Consider the following 26,813-nt stretch of genomic DNA (forward strand, 5'->3'; position numbering starts at 1 on the left):
TATTTGTCACCTCTACTGTATATTGAACAGGGATATGATTTAATTCATACCTGAGTGGCCTAGTGCTTTTCCCTACTTTCTTCAGTTTAAGCCTAAACTTTGCAAGGAGAAGCTCATGGTCTGAGCCACAGTCAGCTCCTGGTCTTGTTTTTACTGATTGTATAGAGCTTCTCCATCTTTGGCTGCAGAGCATATAGTCAATCTGATTTCTGTGTTGACCATCTGGTGATGTCCATGTGTAGAGCCGTCTCTTGGGTTGTTGGAAAAGAGTGTTTGCTATGACCATCGCATTCTCTTGACAGAATTCTATCAGCCTGTGCCCTGCTTCATTTTGCACTCGAAGTCCAAACTTGCCTGTTATTCCAGTTATCTTTTGGCTTCCTACTTTAGCATTCCAATCCCCCATGATGATAAGAACATCGTTTTTTGGTGTTACTTCTATAAGGTGCTGTAGTGCTTCATAGAACTGGTCAATTTCATCCTCTTCAGCACTGGTGGTTGGGGCATAGACTTGGACTACTGTGATATTGAATGGTTTGCCTTGGATTCGAACTGAGATCATTCTGTCATTTTGAGGATTGTATCCCAGTATTGCTTTTCCTACTCTTTTATTGACTATGAAGGCTACTCCATTTCTTCTGAAGGATTCTTGCCCACAGTAGTATACCTGATGGTCATCTGAATTAAATTCACCCAATCCTGTCCATTTTAGTTCGCTGATACCTAAGATGTCAATGTTCAGTCTTGTCATCTCTTGTTTGACCACGTCCAGCTTTCCTTGATTCATGGATCTTACATTCCAGGTTCCTATGGAGAAAAAATCTTTACAGCATCGGACTTTCCTTTCACCACCAGACACATCCACAGCTGAGCGTCCTTTCGGCTTTGGCCCAGTCGCTTCATTCTTTCTGGTGCTACTAGTACTAGCCCTCTGCTCTTCCCCAGTAGCATATTGGACACCTTCCGACCTGAGGGGCTCATCTTCCAGCGTCATATCGTTTTGCCTTTTGGTACTGTCCATAGGGTTTTCATGGCAAAGATACTGGAGTGGGTTGCCATTTCCTTCTCCAGTGGATCACGTTTTGTCAGAACTCTCTGCTATGACCTGTCCGTCTTGGGTGGCCCTGCACGGCATAGCTCATAGCTTCATTGAATTACGCAAGCCCCTTCGCCACGACAAGGCAGTAATCCATGAAGGGGTGTGTGGCCTTAGAAAGTAGCAACTCTGGCTGATCTTAAAAGCTAAGCAGGGTAGGTGGCAGTTAGTATTTGGGTGGGAGACCACCTGAAATTTCAGGCTGTCAGTTAGATTGAGAAGTCAGAAAGCATGACAAAAAATGGTAACAGCCTATCACTATCGCATCCCACCAGGCTCAAGGTTGACTCAGCCTTCCATCCTTCCGAGGTAGGTAAAATGAGGACCCAGATTGTTGGGGGCAATAAGCTGACTTTGTAATAATGCCGCTTGGGGGGTGTATGAAAGCCCTAATAAGCAGGCATATACATAGAATGAAGGCTACTGCTAAGCTTGTAAGCCGCCCTGAGTCTTCGGAGAAGGGCGGGATATAAATGGAATTAAAATAAAATAAAATAAATAAAACTTCCACTTTGTCCCAAGAAGACCATCATCAGGAGTTGCAATTGATCTGCAAGCAACTTTTCCTTGATCGTTCCTTTATTATTGTGATGCCTAAACTGGACAATTGGACATTTCTTTATGACAATTTGGCTCCAGGCTCTATAATAATTAGAGAGCTTCCAACTGATTATTACTCTGAGCCAATATTATGTTTGGATGTATCATTGGTTGCCTGTTCTATGGGGGACTTGAGCTGCTCGAAGCAATTTCCCTGATTTAAAAATCATAATTAAAACCTCGGAGACTTGAGAATTGTCTATTCACAAGGTATTTTTCTAACTATCTGTGATTACTCTTCAAGTATTTTTTATAGTACTCCCTTATTTTGGAACAAATGATTATAACCGCTAATATGCCTTATTTTTCCTTTCCAGAGTAACCATTTTGACATTTTCATTTTTCCAATGTGAACTTTCATTCATCCAATAGGTTGAAATGTTTGCAATTTGTACACTTTGATGGACATTCCTCCAAATATACACAAGTACCTGTCTCCCTTACTTTGGGATCTAGCATGATCTATTGAGTTGCCTTGGAAAGTGCTGGTCCAAATTCTGGAGCACTTTGAGAAAACTTAAGCCTTATCTTTCTTTATCCAGCAAGGGGAAAACATAAATTAACAGCTATAACTCTTGCACATAGGAGAAGAGGATGACATTTGCTAGGTAGTCCCAAAAGAGCTTTTTTCAAAAGACAACTGGACTTTGTTTTTCTTTGAAGACATTTCACTTCTCACCCAAGAAACTTCTTCAGTTCTGACTGAAAGGTGGAAAATGGAATGATTTATATTCCTTGTGGTCATCTAGTTGTTAGCACTCTTTCTGAAAGTCATTGAGGCTACTTGGAGGTTTGTCTGTGTCCTCAGGGTCATCTGAATAGTGCAAATGGGTTTGGAGCCTTCTTGGAACTTCTGAAAGGATTGTGTTGTTAAACAGGAGATTAGTGGTGTCATATCCCTCCCGCTCTGACAAGAGAAGGGAGTTCAGTCTTAATGCAGATGGCCTCTTTAATCTCTCTTTCAAACCAGCAGTCCTCTCGGTCCAGAATGTGGATTTTGCTGTCTTCAAGGAAATACAAAGTCCAGTTGCCTTTTGAAAAAAACACCTTTGGGACAACTATGACCTGGGTGACTGAGAATCTCCATAGACATTTGCTAGGTAAGAGATAAACTTTACTGTCATAAGATAAGGTAGCATTTCTGTTGATGCAGTAGAGAAATTGCAAAATAAACAAATAGTTAAACTTTCTAAAGTTTAATCTACTCTACCTTCTAGATTCTATGATTGGAGAGATGATAGGTTTGATAACATGGGTCATTCACATTTAAGAGTATAGCTCTCAATCTCTGAATGTAATATTCTCTTCCCTATAAAGCCCCCAAGAATTGAAGTCGTGTATCTAGGGACGCGGTGGCTCAGTGGGTTAGGACGCTGAGCTTGTCGATCAGAAGGTTGGCAGTTTGGCGGGTCGAATCCCGAGTGCCGCATAACAGAGTCAGCGCCTGTTACTCGTCCCAGCTTCTGCCAACCTAGCAGTTCGAAAGCACGTAAAAATGCAAGTAGAAAAATAGGGACCACTACGGTGGGAAGGTAACAACGTTCCGTGCGCCTTTGGTGTCTAGTCATGCTGGCCACATGACCACGGAGATGTCCTCGGACAAGCGCTGGTTCTTCGGCTTTGAAATGGAGATGAGCACCGGCCCCTAGAGTCGGAAACGACTAGCACGCATGTGCGGGGGAACCTTTACCTTTACCTATGTAGAGTATGTGTAAGCTTTAATTATATATTAGTAGAGTTTTATGGAGCACCCTGAATTAGAGGGCATATTGACAACACACATTCTGTTGTGTAAGTTAAAAAACATATCAAACCCCAATTACTCCAGATTATGGGTGCAAATGATTTCCCATGTCAGAAATAGCTGTTATCCTCTTTATTAACACAATTTCTAGATGTGCCAGAACACTGGAGAAGATAATTTGTTCTTTTATTCATGTGAACCCATACAAGTCATCTTGTGCATGTCAGCAGAGGACATGTGATAACGATATACCCAGCAAAAGATATATAACAATGAAAGCATAATAAAGTTCTCAGTAAGTGTAAGTTTTGGAATACTCCTACAGAGAACAAAGCAACAATGATTGGATGCTGGGATCCTAAAGCAACGGAACTGATCAGTTTAGTTCAAGCTGCAAATGGGATCCATGATATTACCACAAAAATTCTGTTTAAAAGAATTCAGTGAAGTCTGTCTGAGATGCTTGAGGAAGGCTGTCAAGTGACCATAGTGACCAAAATAAAAAATGAGTTCATAAAAAGAAAGAATTGGAATAGAAATAATCTTAAACTACAAACAAAGATAGCAAGGTAAGTTGTTTGCTCACTTGGAGAGAATGTCCACACAAGGCATATACAAAAAAAGGAAAAAGTCAAAGAACACAAGGCAGAACCCAAAGAAGATAAAAAGACAACATCAAAGACACACTATAACAGCATCATATAAATATGGTTGAGGCTGCCAAAAGTGCAAGAAATAGAACTTTGTATCTCCGTCAACATCCATTGTGGAGGAGGTAGAGGAGGAAGAAGAGGAAGAGGAAGGAGGAGGATTAGGAGGTCACCCCTTCACATGCAACCCATACATGTACCTGCAGAGTCTCACCTTGCTTGCATCCACCACAAAAGCCACTAATGAAGGCAAATATATGTGTCTTAGAATAATGTTGCAGGATTCAATCTGGGATGTTCACCAGGACCAGAGGTTTAATTTTCCAAGCTTTCAAACTCATGCTGGAGCCCATCCTCAGGGAACTGCTTTCTCACCAGAATGTGTGAAAGCCACTTAACCTGTTGACAGAGTGGAACAGTCTTTTCTAATTGTAGGGTGTCCTCTGTAACTGTTCTTTGGCCTGCAAACTTGGCCTGTTTTCCTGCCTACTAGAAGAAGGCTCAGCTTGACCCTCTACAAAACCTTTACTGTAGGAATAAGGATTTGCATTACTTCTAGATAATTATACTTGAGAAACTTCTGTAAGGTCAAAAGTCCCTGAGCCAAAAAATTGCCACAGAATCCTAGTCAGTTTGAAAAGGAATCTTAAAAAGTATTTGTTCACTTTAGCCTTTCTTCCCATTTTATGATGTTCAGTCTGGCATGCCAGTGTTATGCTGTGGCTCATACGTATGTATGTATTATTCGGTCTTGTATTTGCTATGTTAATAGTTTTACAAAACTGGTTCTTTTTTTAATTGAATTTTACTGTTTTTATTGCCACCTCTGTTAACTACTATGGCCTTGCTGGGAGCCAGCTCTATAAATGTTTGATAAATTCATTTATCCATCCATCTCTCTATATCTTTACCATCTACGCCCGAACACAGAGAGCCTTGCTCTTATAATTCAACTAGCTTAATAATGTATGTCATAGGATAGTAGTCCCTGAATTTCACAGTTAACTACAGGCCAAAAAAAATACCCACCCTACACTGAGTAAAAATCATACTGCAGACTTCACTTAGTTGGACTTGGTTCCCTCCTGGCTTCACAATTTACATTTTCTATGATTTGTAATTCATCTTCCAAAGATCATTGAAGAATTAGAATTGCCTTGGTGAGGGAATTTATCTACCAAGAGAATGAGTGAAGCTGCATAAGAACCCAACCAAGCTGTGTATGCTTACCTCATGTGTGAAGGCAGATAAGCATCCATATGTGCATAAATTTGAATACGGCCCTCTTGGGGCAAACTAAACTTCCCACTTCCCTTGGCATTTTCTGAATATGAAAGCAAGATCATGTGGAGGACTGTGTGTTTCACAGAAGAAAACCCTATAGTTAATTCTGAGTCAAACTGAAGGACACAGAGGAACTGGGGAAAACCCACTGATAGAAATTCTTCTGAGGGCCACTGAAGTGTTATGCCTAGCAATAGTATCAGTTGAATCCCCTAATGTTTAGCCTAGGGCTACCTGTTATATACAGATAGTTCTTGACTTACAGCCACTCATTTAGGGACTGTATGAAGTTATAATAGCACTGAAAAAGCGTAATTCGCTTTACAATTGGTCCTCACATTTACAACCGTCACAGTGTCCCCCTGGTCATTTGATCAAAATTCAGGCATTTGGTAACTGGAATGCATTTATAATAGTTGCAGCATTCCAGAGTCATGTGATCCCGACAAGCAAAGTCAATGGGAGACCAGATTTGCTTATTAATCCCATGATTCATGTAACAAACCTGGATGATTCACTTAACAGCTGTGGCAAAAAAAAATCAGGTATGATTCCATTAAAAACCCACCTTGCTTAGCAACAGAAATTCCAGCCCCAATTATGGTTGTAAGTTGAGAACTACCTGTAACTTTATGTGTCTTTTATTTATTCATGCAATTAGGATATCACCTGACATCTAACAACTTTGGGTGGCTTGGCTTGAGATTTTAAAAGTAGGAACAGTACAACCAAAGGAAAAAAATGAGTAGTCTGAAGACAAATGTCAACAACAATAACAACAACAAATCTTCCAACAGGTGCTCAACCATCAGCCTTACCTAAGAACTAGGAGAATAGTCAGGTCGCTATTCGCTTCCTGATCATTATAAGGCCAGGAGCCATCTTGATGTCTGAGGTGATATAATTCCAGAGGGCATGAACCATGACAGAGAAGACACCTTTCCTGTGTCTTACTAGATGACACTGCTTAATTGATGGGAACCAAGCACGCCCCCTCTGCCTGATCTCATCAGATGGACAGAAACAACCAGAGATTACCTATAAAATAAGACAAGATATAGTCAAGGAATGCGAATTTGCAAAGGATAAATTCTTGAAGCATTCTTTATTTAAATGCCCATTTCTCCTTACCCACTGATTTTGGTGTTTTTTTTTCCTCAAACATACAAATAGTCCTCAACTCAAGGCCACAACTGAGCCCTGGATTTTGGTCATAAGTCATAGCATCATGTGACTGGACTCAATTTTACAATTTGTAGGTGAATCAGATGGTCGTTAAGCAAATTACATGGTTGTAAGTCTGAATTGAGCTAATCCAATGAAAAACAACTGGAAAACAACAACAAAAACTCCAAAATGCATTCATGTGACCATGGGACACTGCAACTGGTTATCAAGCTGAGCCAGTTGCCAAGTGCCCAAATGCAATCAGGGGAAAACAGGGATGGTGTAGCGATCAAAACTTTGAGGATGGGTCATGAGTAACTTTTTTCCAGTCTATTGCAACTTTGAACAGTCATTAAGTGACTGGTTGTAAGTCAAGGTTTATCTATATATTACTTGACCTAATTTATTCTCTTGACTAGTAACACATTTTGCAAGGTTAAGTCAAGCATATTGCCCATCTGTCTATCGAGATTCTCAAGTCATAATTGTCCCAAAGGTGATTTTCCAAAAGGCAGCTGGATTTTCTTTTCTTTTCTTTTTTCCTTTGAAAATGTTTCACTTCTCATCCAAGAAGCTTCTTCAGCTCTAGGACATATTGTCTATCCTTCCATTTTAGTTAATAAATAAAAACAATACTGCACTTTTACCTTGTCCCTAAGCTGGGAGGTGGGTTGTCATTTCACGAAGAAGTCTACAAGAGAGGGCCTCCCTTGAAGTTTAGCACAGCCTTCCAACAGATATTTCTATTTGAGATAGAGTAGGTCTTTTTGAACAATCTTGGGTGTGCATGCTGAACATCCATAATGTATCTCAATTCTATTTATGAGCCGATTTCTGTTTTCATCAGGAAGACCATATTTTACTTCTTCTAGACTATCTTTCAAAGATAAAGGATTGACAAGTCTTGGAGCCATGTAATTGGGTTCCCATTTGCCTGCAGGAACACATGAATATTTAGGCAGCATAGAAATACTGTTTATGGTATGAGTGGTGTTTATTTAGAAATAAACTCTATTGAACTTATGAAAACATACTTTCAGATAAATAAGGGTACACCTAGCAAAGTGTAGCCTCAATTTTCTTAGGGCTCACCCATTTATGACTCTAAATATGGTAAGAAAACACCTTCATTTCTTAAAGAACATGTCTTGATGCCACTGACTTCATTTTATTCCAGTCTATTATGGAGGCATCTTTAGCTGTTCTAGTATAAAACTCATGTTTTCCCTATTTACCCCAAAAAGGTCTTGCCATACAAGCAATCTATGATACATTTTAAAACGTATTTATTTAAAATATTTATATAGTTGCCCATCTTATTAACCAAGTCTGGGCAGCTCCCAATCTCATTCAGGTAGATCCAGACATCTATCCAACCAATTTATATGCCGCCCATCTCACTATCCAAAATGACTCTGGACAGTTTACAGTGCCATAACAACATAAATATAAAAAACATTATTTTATAGCCATAGGCATGTTCCTAGTCATTCAGCCCTGCCCTCCATGGCAACTTTTGCTCAGGCTAAGAGAAGGATAAATACAAGAAAATGAAGCAGTCAGGAGTAACTAACATTAGATTCAAAATAAATAAATAGTTATTCCCTATATCTCCTTGGAAACAGACAGTAATCCTTGATGCTTGGTGGGTTGAAAGAATTTTATACATCTTTCATTTCAAATGAAAACAAATGAAATCAAGAAACCGGTAAGAGAGACAAAGAGAGAAAGGGTGGATGTGTATATGTGTCGGGAGGGTCTGATTGAGAGCAGGGAAATCCTGAAAGGTTCTCCCCATTTTGAAGACCTTCATTTAGAATTAAGAAAAATAGCTCAGTTTCGAATTGATGTGAATTTCACATTTGCCTATTAGCTTGGACTGTGAAGCAAGGGAGGAGAAGAAAAATCAAGTTCTTCCAGCTAAGATTTTTTTGGGATCAGAGTCTTGGTGGGTAAATAATCAGTTTTATCCTTTGTCTCCTGCCATCTTTTAAGCCTTGACAGAAGTGGGGTAAAGGAGGGCAGCCAACTCTCTATCCCCCACGAACACTTTGCATAAACAAAAAGTCAGTGTTAAGGTTAGCATGTTTTGCACAGGTGTCTTGAAAAAGAGCCCAACAATCAGCTAATATCACCCAATAATTGAGTTATATTTAAACATAATTCCACACTTCTGGAATCTTGCTGAACTGTGTTCAGAAGGAGCCTATTGGCTGGTTGGTAGCACTCCCTCTGAACACACCTGTGCAAAACTCTTTTGCAAAATCAGATCAAGATCGGGCAGATTGCTAACTGCCAGCAACAAGAACAGCTCTAAGAATGAGACAAGTAGGCTTTTTTATTGTTGATCACAAGTTTACAAGAATCTCTGCCTTCCCTTGGGAAACAGCAGCTATAGATTAAGGGTTTGACCTCAAACGTTTCTTGCCCTGAATAGACGCTAAAACGGAATGTTTTTTTTAAGTCTCCCTATCAGGGCCTCCTGTTCTCCTTCTGGTAGTTCCACCACACTAACCCACTATTCTAGCCAACTGTTAAAACTCAATTTCTTTCCAGTTCTGCTCCTGAACCATCTTGATAAAAATGATGTTTTTCTCATTGGCAGGAAACATTTGGTGGGAGGGCAAAGAAAGCCAACAGAATCTGCCAATCCTCCTTAATTTGTAACATCTTAGAGCTGCCAGTGGTCATTCTGGTTTTCTGTTTGGGTAAGGAAATACCAGTGAAAGCATGACTCAGTGGGTCACAGGTTGTTTAGTGCAGAGGCCCCAACCATTTGGGTACCAGGGACCGGTTCTGTGGAGAGAGGTTTTTCCGCAGACCGGAGGGTGTGTGATTTTGTGTGCTGCCTGCATCCCACGGATGGGGCTTTGCTTGTTTGTGCGGACCAGTTGCTGGCATGCCACGACCCAGTACTGGTCCATGGACCAGGGGGTTGGGGAACCCTGGCCTAGTGTTTTTGTTTATACTTAGTAAAGCAGTTGGTGTATCACTCAAGAGGAGGCAGGGGAGAGCCTTAATGAAGCATCTCTCTTTTGTGATACAATGTTTTCAGAAGGTAGCCTGCAACAATTAGCCTCATTCCTCAGAAATCCCAGGAAATCTAATTAATTTTCTTCCTAATCTCTGAGCGATTGCAAACTCTTCCGCAGTCAGTAATGCCAATGACCTTCAGCTATTTGCCTGACCCTGGTCGAAAGAGCATACCTGTGAGTTCCCGGGGGTACAACTGACCAGAAATATTATTCATTTCCAACATATCTGGGATGGTGAGAAGGGAAACAATTTAGAAGCCATCTGTGAGTGAACTTTGTATTTTGGTTGGTGTCATATTTGTATACATCTAAAATAACACTGTGACAAAGAGGACTGAGGGATAAAAATCTTCTCATTTATTCCAACTATATTATTCCAGCTTGGTTTTGTTTGGGAATTGCTGTTTTAAAAGTTTATGTCTCAGCTACCAAAAAGTACTGTTCCAAGTAAGAATTCAATATAGTTATACTTATTTTATACATTTACATGACCAACATTTTATCAATCATCCCAGTGGTTGAATTAAAGTAACAGCCAAAAATCAACAAAAAAGATATATAAATATAATCCATCAAGGATGCTGCTACCAATATGGGCACATTTACTGTACATCACTTGTATCCTACCCCTTGTGTACAAACTCTGACAAGCTTATGTAAAGTAAAAGAATCAAACAATAATAAGCATAGAAAATAAAACTGACACAAATAAGAGAATCTCCCATTCTGATTATTTTCCATATGAAAAAATGAAATATACTTTAATATGGAAAGCTTAAGCTATGTTTCCTTTGCATATTGAAAATTAAAGTATGAGACTATGAGTAGTCTGCGACTTATGACCATAACTGAGCCCCAAATTTCCATTGCTAAACATCACACTTGTTAAGTAGGTTTTGCCCATTTTTTGCCACAGTTTCTAGGTGAATCCCTGCAGTTCTTAAGTGAATCATGTGGTTGTTAAGCTAATCCCTCATTGACTTTGCTTTGCTCTATGGCCCAGAGCTCAGCATGGCAGCAGAGATGGCGGTGGGGTGTGTATGGAAATGGAATGGCCCCAGCTACCGTCGCCTCCCCATCGCCCACTCCACCCTACTCCACTGCCACCATCTCTGCCCTCTTGGGCCCAGAGTTTGATGTGGTGGCAGCAGCAAAGCAGCATGGGGTGTGAAGATGGGAAGCCCCCAGCCATTGCCACTGCTCTGCGCTCTGCCCACCTACTCGCTTGCCTACCCACCCAGCTCTTCCTCCAGCTGCCCAGGGTGAGTTGTCCCCAGGGCAAGTTGGCCATGTGCAGTTGTCCCCTGTGGCTACTTGGTAGCGGTGAGTTGGCAGAAGCAACTTGGCAGTGCAAGCTGGCATCAGTGAGTTGTACTTGACCCAAGGCCCAGTGACCAAGTTGCCAGAGACTAACTATTCATTTGTTTGCTTTGTTTGCCTGTCAGCTGAAAAGTGACGTTTAGTACCAGATACATATTTTATGGAAGTCTATGTGGGAAAAGATAGATGGATGGAAGGAGACAGACAAATAGACCTTCTGGCTATTCTTAATGACTTTTTAGCCAGTAGGTTATCAAAATGATGAATACATAATTCTTTGGAACCACTTGTCAAATCTCTCCAGTCTTATATCGTTTGTAAGAAGCACACAATTCAGGAAAAATCCCTTAATGCCAGAAGAGGTGTGCCTAATCAGAAAAGAAAAGAAAAACAAGGAAAAACAAGATACTGCTCCTACAGTTGAAGCAACCTATGCTTCATCATAACTATTGCAGATTATGGCTTAGTGGTTGCCTCCCTTCTTTCCATAATCCATATCAAAATGTCTTTTCACAGCTGCTTTCAGATATCTCAGATAGTTTATGTGAAAGAAAGAGAATGAAGATGGACCCTCCCTAATAATTCCCAGAGTATATGCTTTATTATGGTGTTGGTAATGTGCTTTAGCTTGGCAAGATTCGACCTACAGGTGAGGAATACTAAAGAAATGTGCTTGGAAGAATCACATTGACTTTCTTGCTTTTTGAAGCCCGACAGAAATTACATTACAACATGGTGAGTCTCATCCCACATTGCTTTCTAGCAAGTGGGGAGTGGACATCTCTCTAAAATTCCACAACATCAATTCGTTAAGCAGGTTTGAGCAGTCGCCTCTCAGCAACCTCTTTGCTACTGGCTTTCAACATGGAATCACAGAATAAATGTGGCCTGCTATGACTGATGACTATAGCAAAAGCTGCCAGAGAGACTCAGGAGATTCTTCTATCTCATCTTCCAGGATAGGTCATCCATCAGGGCTACTAAAGTAGTTTTTCCATAGCCTGAATGAGGGAATCCCCTTTCTTCAGCTGGCATCGAGAGCTATGTGATTAATGTATGAGCAGACTTCAGAACTGAGGTGTTCAAAAGATGGCCATGATAATCAGTGGTACTGTTTCCCTGCGTTGCATATTAGGTATTCTCCAGGGTCATCTTCTGCTTTACTTCCATGTCTTTACAGTACAAGAGGCTTACCTCAAAACTGCTTATTTGCAAACGTGGAAAGTCACCACTCCAGGAAACCGTATTGTTATTTTTATAGGCATACTCCCAATTGCTACATAATTTCAAAATGGCGGATTGCACCATTTAAATGAATAATTGTTAGCATCGGAACTCTAACCAGCTGCTGCTTATCAATCCACGTTAATGTTTCCCATACCAAGCTGCTTTTCTAAACCCCCTGTAAGCTATGCAAAACATGTAATTTGCCTGTTGGTATGGGAACATCTTTTTAAATATGTATTTTTTAAAGTTTACATATTGCTGTGGAATATTTCTAATTAAGAACTCCAAAAAACTATTTTGATTCATATCTGTGCTGTGAAGCGTAGTTAAGAAAGTAACAACAGTCTCTTATCAAAGTCTACACAAACCTATGGAGTCAGTGGTGAAGTCAGTCTCATGTTGATTGATTCAATCAACTCCACTGTCAATGGCACCATTACTAGGCCCCAGTCACCCTTCATATTCCTTTTTTAATATATATATATATATATATATATATATATATATAGAGAGAGAGAGAGAGAGAGAGAGAAAGAGAGAGATAGCAAAGTTTGTGAAATTTTAGCAATTACACTCTAAGGGTCTTACAAAGGTACAGTTTTTAAAAATAATATTTTAATCTGTGTAGTTTTAATATTTTAATTATTTTTTTTACTTCTTTTATAGTTTTGTAAGCTGCCCAGAGTCAGCTTGTATGGAAGATGGATGGCATAAAAATTAATAAATAAAATAAAATTTAATAAATAAAATGAAATGCTTAATTAGAAAGACAAAATCTTGCAGAATTTGGCAACAAGAAAACACGTTCACCCACTTTTTCATTAGCCCCATGCAAATTGTTATTGCATCGTAACTGATTTCCAATAGGTGTCAGCCAAGTTCTGTTTAAATCATCTTTCAATTCCTTGTAAAGTCAGAGGAATTTTATTTTGATTATGAGCCTTAAATAGACATTTCAAAAGTGTGCAGCTATATCCGTGGGACAATCTGAACACCAAATATTAAAAAAGTAGATGTAAGTGGTGCTTGGGAAAACCTTTACAGATGAGAAATTTGTTTGCTTTGTTTTTCAAGGATGAATTAAACTGGCAAATTCCTTCATAAATAGAACAGAAATAGCACAAGATTAATGCAAATATGTGAGAAGCAGGACTGACGGATTTATCTATTCCAGGGTAGGAATGGGTGGGGAGAATGACAGATATGCTGAAACTGAACCGAGAAGTCTGGATTTTCTAAATTATTTTGAATATTCTTCTGCATGTCTTGACAATACCAGACATCCTAGATTTCATTTTTAATTTAAGCATTCTTCATTAAACTGATAAAATGACCTTATTCAGTAATAATGATTTTGTTTACAATAATTCAATAGATGCATAAGGCTGTGTCTTTATTGACAGATTCAGGTAGCTTACGAAGTAGAGTTTGTTTTCTGCCTTCTTCCTAAAAACAACTACTTCTTTCATAATGTGCTCCAATGAGGGAAGAATTGTTATTCATATGCCTTTAAGTCCATATTCTAATTTAATAAATCTGGAACAATTGGCTATTTTTATATGACGTGTTTAAAAAACATTGCATTTGTCTCATCTTTGGGTTTTACTGAGGCAGCTAGAAGCCATGTTTAGTGGTTGTAAAGTCATGTTTTCTCCGTTCTCCCAACACAGTCTTTGCTCTGGACACAACCAATCAATTTTCATTGATGACTAGTTGATCACCCAATCAGGGTCTGAGAACTGTCCAGCCACCATTGGCTGCCTGCAGCTGCAACAGGCAGAATTTCCTCATCGATCAGTGAGCACTGCCCTCAATGATCAGTTCAGCTTGGACTGCAGGAGAAGCCACATATGGATTTGCATGGGCTTCTTATAAGCCTGGCTTTAGTCCTGTTTTGAAAGAGAGAATCCTGAGATTGTGTTGATCAAAAGTCAATCTAAACTACCAAAAGAGAGATATCCTGGACTCAGCCAGAACCGGTTGCCAATTATATAAAAAGGAAACAAACAAATATCAGGAAACCAATTTTTGATTCTGACCTGCAAAGGGCTCCAAGAGAGAAGCACTATTTGGCCAATGCTATGAAACAAGAAAGGATGAGCTTTCTAAGGCTTTTCAACCTTTTCACCCATTGTACCAGTTTTAGGATATGGCAACATCCGAGTACCACCAGTCACACAGCAAGGTGTCAAAAACTTGATGACCAAAAAAAAGGAAACAAGTGATGAAGTACAGGTAGTTCTCGACTTACAACAGTTCGCTTAGTGACTGTTCGAAGTTACAATGGCACTGAAAAAAGTGCCCCCCAAGCCACAGCCGAGCAAGACACCTGCCTGCCCACCCAGCGGCACTCTTCCTCCTGTCTGAGGTTTTCATTATTGTGAGCATTTCTGTTGAGGATTGGCAGCAGGGGTGGGGTGGGGTGGTTGGTTTTTATTCCCCCCCCCCATCTGCTGGGTAGTTGCAGCAGGTTTTGGTCACTTCACATGATCCTGGGACACTGTGACTGCCATAAATATGAATCAGTTGCCAAGCATCTGCAAGACCTTGGAGATGCTGCAACATTCCAGCTGATTGGCGCTTCTTCTGGGCTCAGCAGAAGCACTGGGATCAGCACCGAGCTCCAGTTGGAGCCTGGCACTGATCCTGGTGCTTCCACTGAGCCCTGACAGCCCTGCAGCTCTAGCCATCTCTCGCTCAGGCTTGTGCGGTGCTGCTACTGGTTCAGCTCATTCCCCTCCCCCGCTACCACTTTTCTAGGATGGTTGTGTACCACCTGCCAGGTGCCAATGTACCACAGGTGGTACTCGTACCGCTGGTTGAAAAGCCCTGTTCTAAGGAATTAAGCAATCCCATTTAAGGTAATAGGGCAAAATACCTTGCAAGGTAGTCCAGACAAGAAGTATATCCAGAAGTACTAGGTCTACTTTATTATAAGGTTACATCTTTCATGTCTGAAAATATATTTCTCCCCCATTGCCTTGGGGAGTAGCCCAAGAAACTGAGGAGGGCTGCCTTCTGAGATGCTTGCCATGCTCACAATTCTTCCATGGGTTGCCACTTATCCAACTATTGCCCTGCCTCTTCCCCCTATCTCCTAAAACCATCCTCACATAGCATTACAAGTTTTCAGTAGCACTAGAGAAGGCTAGTCTTGAAACCCCTTCCTCAATTTTTCATCTGCATGGCAGACAAAGGCCAAAAGATTTGGGGAGATTGAGGAAGCTGTCTGGTGAATTTTGATGTGGCCATTAGCTACATCACCTGTATCCATCTGGGTCTAAGAGAAGATGAGGTAGAGGGCTGGTCAGTGGTGGGATTCAAATAATTTAACAACTGGTTCTGTTCGTCATCATCATCGGTGCAACGCACCTCACATATTCGTCATCACAGCATTGTCATCATCACCAGCGCGACACGCATTGCATTGACATCATCACCTGCATGACACGCCTTGCGGTGGCAGTGGCACCAGCTTGATGCGCCTCACAGATTTATCATGACTGGTTTGCTGAACTCAACAAAAAGTTAAGTGTCAGTTCTGCCGAACTGGTGCAAACTGGCTGAATCCCACCACTGGTTGCTGATAGGCAAAGCTACCTCACAGATTTCAATTAGTTTATCCACCTTTGTTGCCTTTGTTTCATGAACTGAATGCAACACAAAATAACCTTTACAAAGCCTAGAGCTCAACTGTCATCAGTGTAATATAATTCTTGGGTAAATAAATGCATCAAATCCACTTTATTCTTTTGCAAACTGCTGGCCTGCAGGCTGGATGCGTCATGCCAAAACCGCACCCACCCCATTGCCAGCAATGGGGAAAAAAGTCATGATACATCGTGACATGTCACGTGACATCGCGAGTTTGACATCTGTGAGCTATAGGGTTGTATGCCAGATGACTGTCCAGCTATAGTTTGAGTGGAGCAAGGAAGTCATGAGTTAATAGCTAGTACAGCTGTCATGAGAAGTAGCTTTGCTTGTATTGACCAGAACAAAAAGGGCTCTCCTAGAATGGGGGTAGGGAAGAGGGGGAGGATGTTGTTGTTGTTGTTGTTGTTGTTTTCTGATTTCCCCTTGACAAGTGTCCTGCCTCAGAATAAACTGTGAAGAATTGTGCAGCCAGCAACACCAAACTTGCAAATAAGCAAAGATACACTTGTTAGTACCAGGGTCTTTCCACACCTGCCACCAGTACCAAGCAATTTCATCTTTTCCACAACGTCAAGCAAAACTCAACTAATAGGGCAACTATGGGGAGGGTCAGAAATAGTCATAATGGCACCTCATCCAACCAATGCCTGGTCCTTTTGTATGTGTTTTGCAGATAGCAAATATTAAAATAAATAAAATATTCAATATTAAAATCAGGGCAGAGATTTAATGGCCACTATATTGGCTTTTTAGCTATGCCTTGCAATGCCTCTAAGCTCAAATAGATATTGGCTAAAGTAAACATTTAAAACTACTGCCTATGCTGCCCAACACCCATTAAGGACAGAGTTTTATTGTTTCATCATTTGCCCTCCCAGGACCCTCTGCTTAAGGCAGTGCCTGGTTTCCCATTCTGGAGTAGAAAAAAAAAGTTATTGGCTACTGTGTGAAACAAGTCTTGAGCTAAAATGGACCTTGGTCTTATTCAGCAAAAGCTATCCTTATGTTATTAACTATTCATTTATCCCCTGCCTTCAGATCACGGCACACACTCATTTTTAGGAGTTTTTTTTTTAATCTGCTGAAGTGCTTTTAAAGTTTTTATTCTGTGCTCCAGTGGGGGTTTGTGTGTGTGTGTGTGTGTGTGTGTGTGTGTGTGTGTGTGTGTGTTCTGTGGTTTAAAACACATCTTAAACCTGCATGCTACTCAGAAAGTCCAGAAATTGCAATACTGAAAATAAATTAATTCAATAAAGCTTACAACCTATTGTCACGAACGAGAAGCTGCATTTTCTCTTCCAAAATCCAATAATGCTTGCTAGCTGAACTTGCTCCTTGGATGTTACTTGACATTCTTTTCGAAGAGTCAAACCATCTGCATTCAAAGAAACCTTTGCATTTTCCATTCTTTTTCACCTGGATGTTGTATACAATGCTACAACTTGCTGGAGCTGTTGGGTTTCTCCTATGTATCCAAATCTGGCAGCTCACTCTAAGTCAACCTCTATGTCTGCATTAATAGTTAAAAAAAACCCAGCAGCACCAGTCTTGCTGGAGCTAGAACAGAGTAGAACAGTTCAAAAAGGCATATGCATATATAAGTGTCTGCTTAGCTTAGCCTCAGTCTGAAGTAGATCTAGTCTGTTTCTTGTAACTCAAACTCGAACAGAATGAAGATTTGGAATGGAGTCCAGCTATGCTGATTTGGGCCAAATGTTCATGAATATTGGTGGATCATAAAAAAAGACATCCTCCTAAATTGTTAGGCTAAATTGCATTCCTCTGCAAAAGAGGTAGGGCTCATATCACAATGAGGCACCTGCCTTCTTGCAGATTTTGACCCACAGACCCTTGCAGATACTAGGTCAAGATTTTCTGATACAGAATAGTTTTGATTTCCAAAATCACATTCTTGCACTGAGCCTAATCATGAAGTCACAAAGAGGAAGAAATGTAAAAACCACTTTCTAGGATTTCTCAATATACCTTAGTGAGATTTATAATATGAAGGTCATAAAGATCCTGTCAAGTATAGCAGAAGTAGGCAAAATCAAGCCCCTGGAATGCTCTCAAACCTGGTCCATACTATCCCATGACAAACAAAGCAATGAATGAAGATGTATTTCCTCAAATATTATTTTTAATAGATTGCAGTAGAATTTTTCCTTAGTAATGAATATTTAATACTCTCATTATTTGGATGTATGTATTTCTTGGTTTATGGAAAGACTGAACCCACTGAGGCACATCCCTGTCTGTCTTTATATTAACTCCTGGTTCTATTGGATCCCTCACTTTAAAGTTTTTTGGTAGGAGAAGGAGTGGGATCAGAGTTAAAAGAGCGATCAGCCTAGAATCCCTACATAGTCACATTGAACTAGGTCTGACTTACCTTGAATTCTATGGACCCTTATCTAACTCCAAGCAGGTGCTGTTCATTGATAAGATTCCTGTGCATAGGCTGTTTAGCAATAAACCAGTTTAACTGGATCTTCACATGTTGATCTGATATCTTCCCCCAAACTGCAGGCTATAGGGAAAATAGCCTTGGTGGAGCAGTGGGCTAATGCCTCCTTAAGTAACACCAGCTGCCTGCAATTAGTGCAGGTTCGCATAACACCAGGCTCATGGTTGACTCAGCCTTCCATCCTTCTGAGGTAGGTAAAATGAGGACCCAGATTGTTGGGGGCAATTAAGCTGACTTTGTAATAATGCCGCTTGGGTGTGTGTGTGAAAGCCCTAACAAGCAGGCATATACATAGAATGAAGGCTACTGCTAAGCTTGTAAGCCGCCCTGAGTCTTCGGAGAAGGGCGGGATATAAATGTAATAAAAATAAATAAATAAATAAATAAATAAATAAATAAATAAATAAATAAATAAATAAATAAAAAAAATAGCAAATTAATACAGTTTTGAAATATATGAAGCACCCAAAATTGATTCTGTTTCAGAATGTGGCAGAATATGATTGTGAGGGATTCCCAAGAGTTTAGTGGGTTTTGGAAAATGGTAGACATTGGAAAATTCTAAATGCAAGTAAAATGAAATTACAGCAACCACTATTTTCTTTTCCCAGTGGCTTTGGATGCACTGATATTGGGGTCCAGAGGTTATGCAGTTGCACTATTATTCTAGAGTTTGATGTTATTTCTGTTCCTTGGGACTAAAGGTTTACTCAGACGTTAGACATCTCTTTTAAGGGAATCATTCTCTGTCCCAAGCTAATGAACACAGCATAATTTTTGCTCTCTCTAAATTAAAGCCATGAATATAAGATGGTAAAAATAATCATATTTTTTCCTTATACATTTCCCCCCAATTTGCTAAACTTCCATGCATTGTCTTGTGGATTTACAGTACTTCCAGTATAATGTTGAAACCTGGAAGATATGTGGAACAAGTCCAGACTTCAGTTATCCTTGCTGCTTTTCCTCTATTGGAAATGTTCCTAACTTGGTTTTGATAATTATCTTCCTTAGCTAACATAATGACCAGACAAGGCATACAGGTTTCTACCACCACTGTGATTTTTATTTTCAACCATCTAAGCTTCAAACAGAAGCCTATGCTACCTCTGTGATTCTTTCGAATTATAATGAAGTTAAACGAAAATAGGATAACATTTTCTCTTTTGCCACAGATTATCTTCTATGATGTAATGGTGTTATGTTTTTATTAGTTCAAAAGTGCTGGTGGGGGAGGGTTGGCATGGAAATAAGAAGATGAGAAGTCATTGTCAGATAGATAGAGAATAGTCAGACAAACAGATAGATATAGATAGCCATACACACAAATAGAAAATAGATAGATAGATAGATAGATAGATAGATAGATAGATAGATAGATAGATAGATAGATAAATAGATAGATAGATAGATCTGAAGACACTTGATAAAGAAACTACTCTATTCAAATTAAAAAGCTTAACCATTTATTTTGTAAAGCTGTGGTAAGAAGTAAAATTTTCCAAAAAAGAGTGTTAAAGAAAAATGTTCTGTAACTGCACATATAAAAACCTATTTAAAAATTTGCAACGGTAGCTAGGATCCATGTGTAAGGGAAGAAATCTAATTTTAAAGGAAGGCACATTAGCAAACTAAATCCAGTTATTCTGATGTTCACCAAATAATACAGCAATAATAAATGTTTTGCTGTTGATTAACTATCTTCTTGAGATTTTGTCTCCCTAAATTTTGTCCTGCTTAACATGCATTTAGTGGCAAATGTTCCAATTTCAGGTTTCTGGAGGAACATAATTTATTGTTGCTTGAGTAATAAAAATGTATCTCATTTGTTCTTTTTTCCCAGGTCATACCATAACAACTTCTCTGCTGAAATAATACTCATATGATGATTGATGCAAGTGAAAGTCATTCATTTGTCCTTGTTTAAAGAAAAGTTTACATCACCATTTCTTAAGTGCTGTGAGAAGGAAAGTTACTAATAATATATAAATGGAGTATTTCAACTTGCAGGGAGACCAATAATGGACTATAGGATATTTGCTTACAAGGACTTTCAGTTTATTTACTCTTGCTGTGGAGAAATGTGGTTCTGCATTTCATCCTATAAATAAATGCATTGTGACATTTACAGGAGTAGCGCCATTTGACTCTTGCAAACGCTTTGTCGACAAGTATTATGTTGCAAATGCTTTTAAACACTTTTGCCCTAAGATAGGAACTCAAACATTTTATGAGATAAGACCTAGAATTTGTCTCTGCCCTTTGCCTTTATTAACCTTTGTATCTATTATTCAACACTGAAAGAGTCTCCTATTCTCTAGATTTTTGTTCACTGTAAAGGTGAGGGGCAACCAAGATTGATTTCATCCCAAGCCTATATTCAATGAGAATACGTTCTTTTGTAACTTAAATACATTATTCACTGCCTCAGATTCTGGAAGAAAAGAGAATAGATCTTGACTTTTCTTGTGTAGGGATCCTTTCCAGAATTCAAAAAGTACATTCATATACCTGCAGTTGTCTCTGCTTGGGTTAATCATTCCAGATATTGTCTCCTTCACAGAACTTAATGTCTAGTCCCTGATCATTCACATTGCCTTTTCACTCCTCTGGCACTTTATTTGTTCTTCAGAACTTCTCAGATATGTAGTGGTTTGTCTGATTGATTGATATATCAACTTTAGAAAACGCCCCTCTCTCTCTATCTCTCACTCATAGACTGATTCTGGGAGGTGTGCAATTCAAAATATAAAGACCATATAAGTATTATATCCCACTAGGAGGTAGTTAAAATAAGAATAGAATAATTAAAGTTAAAAAGGTGGGGAGAAGTTGCTCGCTCCACTGTAGGCCCCAAGCAAGTTGGCAAAGGTAGGTCTTCAGATATTTCTGAAAGGCCAGGAAGAGGATCCACCTCACCTCTGGGGCGGGGGGAGTGTTCCAAAGGAGGGGGGGCAATGGCATAGAACAGGGCTCTGCAACCTTCACAACTTTAAGACTTGTGGACTTCAGGTTCCAGAATTCCTCAGTCCACAAGTGTTAAAATTGTCAAGGTTGCAGACCCCTGTCATAGAAGGCTCTCTTCCTGAACCCCATCAGTCAGAAGAATTGATAGGGTCCATAATATACCCTCCCTGCATGACCTTTCTAGAATGCAAGCCACAAGATTTCCAATATGGCTATTTGATAAGACACTATTTATTTATGCTTCCTTGTCACGTGTCAAAAAAACAAAAACAAAAGAAAACAAAGTTTATGGAAGGTTTTTGAAGAAAAGGGTTATGCTAAACATTTAATCACGACCTTTCTTGCCATGGTTGTTTAGTGAATCACTGCAGTTGATAAGTTAGTATCCTGGTTATTAAGTGAAGCTGGCTTCCCCACTGATTTTTGCAAAAGCTGATCACGTGATCTTGGGAGGCAACAACAGTCATAAATATGAACCAGTTGCCAAGCAGCCGAATTTTGGTCATGTGACCATGGGGACACAAAGATGGTTGTAAGAGTAAGAACTGATTATAAGTCACTTTTCAGGGCCATTGTAAATTTGAACAGTCACTAAATGAACAGTTGTAAGTCAAGGACTACCTGTATATGCCAAATGGGAGCACTGACCGGTGCTCTCTCCAGGAGGCAATGGAGATAAATGATGTCTTCCTGAAAGTTTTACTCCATATCTCTGAAGCAGCCTCTCTGGAAATCAAGTATGGGGATTAGGGACACTGCATGAGAGGCATTAGTGCCAAAAGAGAAGAGGAGAAGCAGAAATTATTTCTGAAACATTACAGGCAGTCCTCAACTTACAATAATTCATTTAGTGACCATTCAAAGTTACAACAGCACTAAAAGAAAGTGACGTATGACTGTTTTTCCTGGTTGCAACCTTTGAAACATCCCCACGATCAAAATTTGGTTCTTCGTTGTAGCAGGTGCCTAAAAGGACACACACCCCTCCACACTGCCCCTCCCTCAAGTGCTTTGGTGTCTCTGGCTCCAACCAATTCGATTTGCTTCTTTGTTGCTGTTTTCTGGAAGTATTTTCAAGAACAAAATTCTTTAGAGCAGGGCTTTTCAAGCTTTTCACAGATTGTACCACTTTTAGAATATGGCAACATTCGAGTACCACCAGTCACCTAGCAAGGTGTCAAAAACCTGATGACCCCCCCCAAATGGGAAAAAGTGATAAAGTATAGGTAGTCCTTTAATTACAACAGTTTGTTTAGTGACTGTTCAAAGTTACAACGGGACTGAAAAAAGTGACTTATGACCATTTTTCACACTTATGACCATTGCAGCATCCCCAGAGTCATGTGATTTACATTTGGATGCTTGGCAACGGATTCATATTTATGATAGTCACAATGTTCCAGGGTCATGTGATCGCCTTTTGCAACCTTCTGACAAGCAAAGTTAGTGGGGAAACCAGATTCACTTAACAACCATGTTACTAATTTAATCTCTCTCTCTCCCCCTCTCTCTCTCTCCCTCTATTTCTCTCTCTCCCTCCCTCTTTCTTTCTCTCTCCTTATCTGTCTCTCCCTCTTTATCTCTCTCTCCCTCCCTCTCTCCCTTTCTCTCCCTCTATTTCTCTCCCTCCCTCCCCCCTTTCTCTCCCTCTCTCTCTCTCTTTCTTTCTCTCTTCTCTCTCTCTCTCTCTATTTCTCTCTCCCCCTCTCTATTTCTCCCTCCCTCTCTCCCCCTCTCTTTCTCTCCCTCTCTATTTCTCTTTTTCTCTCTCTCCCTCCCTCTTTCTCTCTCCTTCTCTCTCTCTCTTTCTCGCCCTCTCTCTTTCTCTCTCTCTCCCTCCTTCTCTCCCATTGTCCCTTTCTTCTTTTCTTCCTTCCCTCCCTCTTTGTCCCTTCCTCCTTCCCTCCCTCTCATTGTCATTTCCTTCCTTCCTTCCTTCCTTCCTTCCTTCCTTCCTTCCTTCCTTCCTTCCTTCCTTCCTTCTCCATTTTTACCAAAAAACCTGATGCCCACTTAACTATAACACTTCTGTCATAATCCAAGCAATCACACCCCTCAAATCACTTTACAGACATAAATTAAGGAAAATTAATACTCGGTATAGCCCAAACTGTCCGATCAAGAAATCAACATGAGCTCATCATCGCTTCATAACTTCAACTCCCAGAATTCCTCAGTCAGACACGCTGGCCTGGGGATCGGTTTGGAGGTGCGGAGGGGAGGGTAGCAGCCAAGGGCTTCCCATGTGACCTTGAAGCAGCCACCTTTGGAAGTACCAGGCAGAGCGGGCAATGGGAGAGGAGCGGGCCAATTGCCTTACCGGTACCTGGGACTCTGATGCGCCTTCCTGGCCATGTGTGCCTTGGACGGGGCCACGCTTCTCCAAGGGGGTGGGGCACCCGTGTGCAGGGCCAATCAGGATCCCTGCTAGGGGGCAAGCTGGCATGAAGAGAGAGAGAGAGAGAGAGAAGGGAAGTACAAGTGCCTTTGTCTCTCTCTCTCTCTGACTCTCTCTCTTTGCAAATGGTGGAGGACTGGGAGCCGTAGTTGAAGGCTGAAACGCCTTCAGTTGTAACTGCTCACATGTGTTTGTGTGAGCAGGGATCAATGCTGCTTTCCAGGTGATAAGTGCTTCTTCGGGGCTCAGCAGATGCGCCAGAATCAGTGCCGCTTTCCAGGTGATTACTGCTTATTCAGGGCTCAGCAGAAGGACCAGGATCAGCGCTGAGCTCCAGTTGGAGCCTGGCACTGATCCTGGCACTTGAGCCCTGACAGCCTGAAAGAAGTGCCAATCAGCTGCAAAGCAGTGCTGATCCCAGTGCTTCCACTGAGCCCCGGCAGCCTCAAAAATGCGCCAATCATCTGCAAAGCGGTGCTGATCCTGGCGCTTGAGCCCTGACAGCCCTGAAGAAGTGCCGATCAGCTGCAAAGTGGTACTGATCCCAGCTCTTCCACTGAACCCTGGCAGCCCCGAAGATGCACCAATCAGCTGCAAAGCAGTCCTGATCCTGGCGCTTGAGCCCTGACAGCCCCGAAGAAGCGCCGATCAGCTGTAAAGCGGCGCAGATCCTGGCGCTTGAGCCCTGACAGCCCCAAAGAAGCGCTGAACAGCTGATCAGCCTAGAAAGCGGGTTTTCGCATATCACCTGGCAGGCGCTAATGTACCACTGGTGGTACGCGTACCACCAGTTGACAAGCCCTGCTTTAGAGAATTCACTTGCTTCTTTTAAGAGTAGTTGTGTGATGAATATCTGAAAGACGATGTGTAAGTTCCCCCAGAAATTATTTCCATTTGTAACCCTAACTTTTTAATTATAGATGTGTGTGTACTTTTCATAACTCCCTCTGTAGCCTTTAATAGTCTTGTCCATGCACAGTTAATCTGCACATGAAGGGAAAAGATTACAACCGTGTATTAAATCTGAAAGCCTAAGAAAGGAGCACACCGAGTTCAGATTGGCAAATGGAAGGATTTTGCAACACTTGAACTTCAGCCATGGATTGGGAAGCTTTTGCACAGGCAACCCTAATACATCTAAAGCTCTCTCTGTTTGCCCACTATTTTTCATCAAGTCATCAAGTGAACTGAGATGCGGTTCTCAGATGAACTGGAATTATATTCTATAATGCTTCAATTGAAATCTGAGGTGGGAAAGAGATGGGACGTACACTGGAATAACTTCACTATTGCAGCATGTATTTGATAAACATGCTATTCCCCCTTTTATATAGCTGGATAAATGAAAGGGTCTATGACAATTTGCTCTGGCCAACTTTGTGGCAGCCAACTCTTTAAGGCCAACTTGTTGCGGGACAAGAATGACACTAATATCGAAGAAATAGTGGAATAGAATCATTAAAGAAGGGATAGTGGAATAGAATCATTAAAGAAGGCATGCCAAAGGAGGGACAAAATGAAACGTGAATGACAAAAATTAAAACATTTTAAAAATGATTTTAAATAATTAAATTGAAATTGTTGAATTGCCCTGCAATTCATGCCAGTCAGCCATGGCAAAATGTACTGTGGCAGGTTGGCCATGGCGAGTTGACTGTAGCAAGTTAGGTATGGCGAGTTGTTCTTTTCTGAAAGGAGATGTCATGAATATTTTCAGATAAGGTATTGAAACCCATGACTTTCCTTAAGTTGCTACAAATTACAGCCAACCAGGGTATTATGCTTTGTTTATTTATTTTAAAATTTTAGTGAATAAACGTTAGCTTAAAAGGCATCGCTGAGTGCATTATGTAAATTCAGCCATTGAGTCTAGCATAATATCTTATTATGCAGAGAGAAAGGAGGAGCCATCTAGAAATCATGGGATCACAAGCTCAAAAGAACATCAGAGGGACTAATTTATCTCCCTGCCAATTAAAGCAATTTTCTACTTCAGCATTCTTGATAGAAGGCCATCCATTTCCTGCTTAAAGAGCTCTTAAGGAACTGGATTATTTTCAGTGTCGGATCTCTGCAGGGGAAAAAAAAGAGTCTGAAATGACATAAAATTCGAAGTTCATGAGAAGAGAAGACTTACAGATGTACACACATCCCATCTAAATAATAAACAGCTGAACTGTCACCATTGGTTTGGCAACTAACAGACTCACTGTTCACTACCTTCCCAAGCTTTCACATAAACAGGTATGCTCCTAAGCTGCCACTGAAAATGGTGATCAGTCACACTGATCTTTAAAATATGAATGTGATCCTTGAATTTCTGCTCTTGGAAACCTCTTTTGGACTCCCTATTTCAGCTTGATTATCAGAGGAATCTGTGACCAGAGGACCTTTTGCGGTGTCTCATATACTAGCTGCAACAGTTTTTTGAGCAGGAGGACTCTTAGGTCAATAAGTCCACCCCACCACCCCCACCACCCAAATTTAGACTGGATTACTTTAAAGCACTCTAAGCACTCTATTGGGGAATTTCTTTGAAGGCAATTTGAACGTTTCAGTTGTACAAAATGCAACTGCCTGTCTACTGATGGTGCAAAGCATTACAATGGTGTTCTGTGTGCCGCAATTGCTACGCACAGGCAGTCCTTGACTTATGACCATTTGTTTAACAACTGTTCAGTGTTACAACAATGCTTTAAAAAGTGACTTACAACCAGTCCTTACATTTATGACCGTCACAGCATCCTTATGGTCATGTGAACAAAACTCAGGCATTTGGCAACTGGCATGTTTTCAATGATTGTTGCACGCTCCAAGGTGATGGGAATGCTATTTACAATCTTCTCAAGCAGCTTTCTGACAAGCAAGGTCAATGGGGGAAGTGGATTCACTTACAAACAATGTGATTCACTTAATAGCCATGATATATATATATAAAAAGGTTGCAAAAAAATCAGGCACAAATCACTTAATAATTGTTTAGAGATGAAAGTTCTGGTTCCAATTGTGGTTGTAAATTGAAGATTATCAGTATAGGATGACAAGTTCAATGATGTACTGATGTAATGATTTTTAACATGGTTGTTGTCCCCAGCACCTCTGGGACTATTTTCTCCAAGTAGCATTAGCCTCTCCTATGACTTCTACCTAGGAAAGAATATTCCAGATCCATTCCTCTCTAGGAGTTAGAGAGATGAAAGT

At 40.4% G+C, this 26,813-nt stretch overlaps 1 protein-coding gene and 1 long non-coding RNA gene across 2 annotated transcripts in view; one reads left to right on the plus strand and one right to left on the minus strand.

Moving 5' to 3' along the window:
* LOC310634895 (uncharacterized protein) overlaps positions 1-26,813 on the plus strand; it is a gene marked incomplete at its 3' end in the record, with an annotated part of 488,822 nt that overhangs the window by 12,519 nt on the left and 449,490 nt on the right. The window lies entirely within an intron of this gene.
* Positions 6,469-26,813, minus strand: part of LOC310635064 — a 49,108-nt gene continuing 28,763 nt past the window's right edge. Inside the window, exons 2-3 of the long non-coding RNA XR_014491325.1 lie at positions 18,173-18,310; positions 6,469-7,475 (exon numbers count right to left, since the gene is read on the minus strand). This is a non-coding gene — a long non-coding RNA (uncharacterized lncRNA). The remainder of the gene's footprint in view (positions 7,476-18,172; positions 18,311-26,813) is intronic.

Source organism: Vipera ursinii (genome assembly GCF_947247035.1).
Source record: "Vipera ursinii genome assembly, chromosome: 2".
Taxonomy (NCBI): Eukaryota; Metazoa; Chordata; class Lepidosauria; order Squamata; family Viperidae; genus Vipera; species Vipera ursinii.